Here is a 6,176-nt window from a genome sequence, read left to right on the forward strand (position 1 = left end):
CTCCCTTCTTCATTGATCCGGGGGAAAGGGAACCGTCTACCAGTTGGGAAGCTAGACATCAAGGTTGTGGCTTCAAAATTTCAGGCGGATTGGGTGACCGCCTCGGGCCCATTTACGAAAACCACATACAAAGCCCGATTCTGTACTAGTGGCACATGCAAAGACTTGAAGCAAGGAGAGGGTAGAAAAGTGGGTGGAGGCAAAATTTCAAGCTAAAGCATCCAATTCCATTGTTTGAATAGAGGAGTAATCAGAAGTTTCACTAAATATTTCTGCTTAACATGGGTAAGAAAGATTGCCAAGTAGATAGTAGATAGGGAAGATAAGCATGTGCAGGATTTATTTGAGAATTTTTTTGTGGATTTTTTATAGGTCAAACTAGGAGCGAGTGTGTGATTGATGTTTGATCATTATTTTGAACATGGACATGTAGTGAAACTCGTGTGGGGCGATGAAATATTTCTTGAGTAAATTACTGAAATTTGAGAACAAATAAATATTTAACCATTTCTGCAAAGGATTATGTATTTTAAAATTACAATCTTGAAGGGGCTAGTGATCTTATATATAATAGCCTCAAGAAATTATTTTAATGAATTATTATTATTTTTTGAAAAAATATATATTTTTAGTTCAAAACTTATCTTACTGTTTTGGGGAAATAAAGGTTTATTTGCTTTTTGACTAAAAAATGTAAAAAAAATGGGCTCTAACCACATGAAATGATCACCGGGAGAGATTTGGGGCATAGGATTGCAAGAGTATAATTGGGGAATTTATCATGAATTAAAATTCCAACAAACTCTAATAAATGCAAGAAGAGGCAAAGGCAACACAACATTTTTGTTAGTCCCAAATTTTGGACTTTATTAACAGAGATGATGTGATTACTAAACACATGGTGTGGCCATTCCTGGAGCACTTTTTTTGGTTTAAGCCCCAATAAAGTTTGCAGGGGCTTCGTTTAGGGTCCCTCCTAATCTACTATGCTTTTAACACTTATATTTTTCCTTCAGATATTGGGAACATTTTTAGTTTCACAAATAGAGGTGAACATCATAATATATTTGGTTGTTTACAAAGTTATACTTGTAAAAGCTAGAAAAACATAATACTTAAGTCCAGCTAAATGGTTTCGATGAGCCTATAATATATATGGCTCCCATTTCTTTTCTCCCTTTCTCTCTCCTTCCCCATCTTAAGAGTTGCTCGTGTCTCCCAGTCCCTCTCCCTCCTCCTTCAGCGGCCTCCTGTTGGCCGGAGTAGGAATGCCAGAAGTGGTTGGCTGGCCTCTGTAGATAGTAGCGGTAGGGATATGTGTAGACTTACCTTCAAGGAGACTGGTGTTATGTCTTCGTTATTTGCTTCGTTTGCAACGATCAACATATGAAGCTCACCTTCCTCCTCCTCAACCCGACTTCCATGGTGGACTGTGGCGGCGAGAAGTGGATTTGGTGAAAGCTTCTTCAATAAACTCACGAGAACCCCTGGACAGTTCTAGTGCCAATCTTTCTTCATCAGCTGGTCAAATTAAAGAGGAAGCAGTATATTTGATTTCAACCTCCGCCGATCTCTCTGGGGTGTGCGAGCTATCTTGTGGGTCTTGACCACAGAAACCACAGACCAACAAAGGAAATTCTTATGAATGTGCCATCTTCAACCTCCATGCAAGGCCCTTATCCCCTTGTCCATCGTTCGCAAGGTTTGTGTCGAAGACAATGAACTCATCGGTTACGTACGATATGACTCAAATCATAGTTTCAAATAGCAGACAATGCCTCCTAGCAGTGGCCCTATCTAAACGCTATAGCTCACTATTTAAAAAGCTCGGTCATGTGCTAGGGCCAAAGTCACTTAGCGCAGAACCTCTCTAAACGCCATAGGGCAGTATTTACAATAATAGACTCAATTGCAATCCTCTTGTATGGTTTAGAGTCCTATCTGTGATATGACTTAATTGCGTTTCTCTTGTATGGTTTGGTGTCATACATGCAAAAAAAAGAAGGGCCGTTTTTTTTGGTTCTTCCTAGGTCCTCTATGCAACGATGTATTAATTTTGATGTGAATTTTATGGTTTGAGCCATTTTTATTTCTCATACTACTATGTAACTAATTTGCATATGAAATTTTGTGGAACGATATGTTCGTGTTTCTACTATAACATATTTTTTCCAAGAATTTTAAACAATCATAAATGGGGTTATGTAAACCAGGTGCACCAAATGGTTGGATGCACATGATACTTTTCCCCCATGCGACCCTGCCTACCAGTCCGGTGATGATGCGACCTACCCTGCCTACCTATTCCGACGACGCTTCTGATTGGGCCATTTTTTATTAAGTGCAAGTTACATCCACGTTTATCTAGCTGCCGCAAAGTAGAAGGGTACACGTCCACGTTGATCTGGCTGCCGCAAAGTGGAAGGGAGCATGTTGTCAGCGAACTCATTTTCTGCGCTAAACATTAGAGTTGTTTCGTTCAGATTTGTGGAGATTGAAAGGGGTTGAGTGGAATGAAATCTGCAAGTCAAATCCTCTCCCATTACCATGGGGAGAGGATTAACCAAACATGGCCTTGGTGAGTTAAAGAACACACTAGATGCCGGCATAACTGATAAATGACTTGTGCTTGATCATTTGGAGTTCAGATGACCCTTCGAGTACCACCTCCACACCGGTGAGCACAGCCGCCGTGTTGCTGGGATTACCCTGATCATCTTGCTCCCCGGTGTCAAATTTTCCAAAGATGCAAAACCTGCCGGCGCCAAGGTACAGCAGGCTACCCCTTTTCTGCACCCATCCATGAGGCCTGTCGAGGACCTGCCAGTCATGCAGCAACTTGGGAGCCCTGCCAAGGTCGGAGAGGTCCAATGCGCACAAGTTGTTGGCATTGTTTCCGGTCATGCCAAACCAGAGGTTGCGAAGCTCAGGGACATGCTCAGCGCGTCCATGGAACGGCAGGGTCCAGCGGCCAGCCTTTTCCCAGGTGCAGGTAACCGTGTCGAAGCAGTAGGTGCCGATGAGCCCAGCGGAGGACATGCAGATGGTCGAGCCATCACCCAGCAGCAAGTAGGACTGGATGGCCGTGCACTCATAGGCTGCGTCGTTGACGTAGGGCGGCGGCGGGAGCCGGTGCCACTCCCAGCATTTCTTGCCGTAGATGAGGGCTTCGAAGTTGAAAGCATTGCCGGGAGAGGGGAACCTGTCCATGACGTACAAGGCTTGACGGGAGGTCTCCGCGCGAGCGATGGAGAAGGAGACGGGGCTGTCACCCTTGGGTTCGTTGAGGCCGGCAACGGGCTGGACGGAGCAGCTGCCGGCGTCGCAGAGGACGGTGTTGCCCGCCGAGTCCATGAAGAGGATCTTACCATCGCCGCCACGGATATGGATTTTTAGCACTTGCACCCAGGCCCTGCTATCCTAACTGTCCAATATCGCTTTAAGATCCGTGCGACACAACTAACTTTTTATATGATTTTTTTTTCTTTTTTTGTTTCTCCCACATAGAACATATCTTGAAATTCAAACCTATCAGCGTGGCAAAACTTTCTAACTAGAATTTAGGAGAAATCTTTCAGAACATTTTGTCCGACATAAATACTAAAAATATGATTTTTTTAATTAAACAATACGTATTTTGTCTATTTATATTTGACAAAAAATTCTGAAAGATTTATCCTGGATTCTACTTAGATAGCTTTGCCACACTGCATAGGTTTGAACTTCAAGATATATTCTATGTGGAAGAAACAAAAAAGAAAAATATATTTGACCGGATCTTAAAGCAGGAAATGGATGGCTAGATAGAGATGACCTGGGTGCATGTGCTCTAATATATATTTTCGTCGCCACTAGGGCCGCCGCCGCGTCCGTAGAAGGGCAAAAAATCGAGCCTTGGGCCATCTACGCAGTACGCTTGGAATTTGAGCCTGGGCGGTGGCATCTTCGGGGAAACGGCTGGTGTTGATGGCGGCGGCGTATTCTCGTCCTTGGGTTGCGTTGCTGCTGCCGCCGCCTGTGCTTCCGCCATGGATCGGTAGAAGAGTTGCTCCCCGGGCTTGATGCGGCTCACCGTGTACGAGCTGCCACTGCCGGACCTCCGCATCACCACATTCAGGAACTGCCGCGCCTTCATTTTAATGCTTCCCACTACTATACAAAACGGAGATCACGAATTGGATCATAGTATTTGATCTTCTCCTGACGTTATAAAAGAGATTCTTCCACAATATCTACAGAAACAAATAATGAATACACGACAAATGGAAAAGAGAGAGATAGAGTAATGCCTGCGACAGGACCTATTTCTTGAGCTGATCGAAGCTGGCGCTGTCGGACGAGGAGTGCCGGCGGCGAGGAGATTGGGATGGGGAGCGCGATCTAGGTCTAGCTGTCGTGCCCTTTCTTCTCTTTTTTTATAGGTTATTATTTTAGGGGTCCCTTTTTTTCTTCTCTGTTTTTTAGGCAATCTTCTCTATATTTTTAGGTGAATGGATAATCCACGGGTCGGCTAGGCCATATTACCATAGGCCCACAAAGTTTTGGCCCCGGTCTCTCTCTCTCTCTCAGGTACCCCTAAACAAAATGGCGGCTACCCCTGGGGCGCCACTATGTGTCGCCTGCAGCTACCCATAGCGTAGCCTCGCGTCAAGACGCACGGAAATGGGCCAGACACAGTTAGCTCAAAGAGTCCTCGGAGTGTGTACCACGGATATACATTTTCGTTATGGAAAACGATCTATTTCATCCGGATGATTTCTTCCGCTCGTAAACCGTCTGCTGTGTGCGCCATGTGTCCCCTGAGGGACCAGCCACCGGTTCTCCTCCAACCTTATCTTCAGGCCCTTTCTCTTCTCCACACATCTTCTCTTTTCCCCTTTTCCTCCTCCTTCCTCGGTACCAAAGGAGAGGACGAGGCTCCCGTGGCGAGCACCACGCCCACAGCTTGGGTCCAGGAGGGGAGCCGCCCACGACAGCATGATGCTACACTACCCCGGACATCGTCGCTGTTGCAATCATAAGGGCGAAGCAGCCGCTGTTGTTTGCATCCTCGCCATGGTCGCTGCTGTTGCATCCTCGCCATGGCGGGAGAGGAGCGACACCGGCACCGGAACGACGCGATTGCAGCAAGGTTGGGGGTGAGGGCGACTCCGACCACCACTGATGGAAGTCTCATGCTCGCCACTGTCACTCCCGCGCTGCAACCAATGCGTTTTTGCAGCACCACCATTGTTGTGACAGGGCACCTCCCTCAACTCCGGCTACAATGGAGCTTCACCGGCATGTCGTCGGTGCTGTATTGGAGTTTCGTCGCGTCGTTGAGGCTGCAATGAAGCGTCGCCCAAGGCTGCAATGGAGCATCGGTGGTGCTTCAATAGAGCTTCGCCGGCGCATCGCCAGGTCGTTAGGCTGCAATGGAGCTCCGCTGGTGATGCATTGGAGCGTTCACTAGTGCAGAACCGGGCTTTAGCGCCGGTTCGTATGGGCCTTTAGTGCCAGTTCTACAATCGGCACTAAAGAGTGGAGACTAAAGCCCCCCTTTACTACCGGTTGGGTACGAACCGGCGCTAAAGTGCCACCACGTGGCACGAGCCAGGCCCGGGTGCTGGTAGACCATTAGTACCGGTTGGTAACACCAACCGATACTAAATGTTTGGGGGGTTGGTTTTATTTTTTATTTTCCATTAATTTTGTGTTTTCCATTTAATTCTTTTTTGTTTGCTGGTATTTTACGATACTATATATTGTACACGTTATGCATATATATAAATAGATTTTCTCGTAGAACCGCATATATATATATATATATATATATATATATATATATATATATATATATATATATATATATATACAATTTCTCCTACATGTTGCATTGGTGCCTTCGGAGCACGATGACAAGTGGTTTATGGGGGCGGTAGCGGGTAATAGTATTCTCTTTTGGGATCTATAACCTGGTCGAGCAAAAATCCCGCTATTTTCTCTTGAAGTGCTAGTATGCGCTCTGTTGGTAGGAGCTGCTCCCGCACCTCTCTGAACTGTTAAGAAGAAGATCAATATGCATGTGTATTAGTTGTATGACTAGATATAGATAATGGTGTAAAAATTTGTGAATAGTGTTCTGACAAACGTACCCAGTCCTGTCTTTGAGATCTGCTTCTTTCGGACGCCATTTG

Source organism: Triticum dicoccoides, chromosome 2B, assembly GCF_002162155.2.
Source record: "Triticum dicoccoides isolate Atlit2015 ecotype Zavitan chromosome 2B, WEW_v2.0, whole genome shotgun sequence".
Taxonomy (NCBI): domain Eukaryota; kingdom Viridiplantae; phylum Streptophyta; class Magnoliopsida; order Poales; family Poaceae; genus Triticum; species Triticum dicoccoides.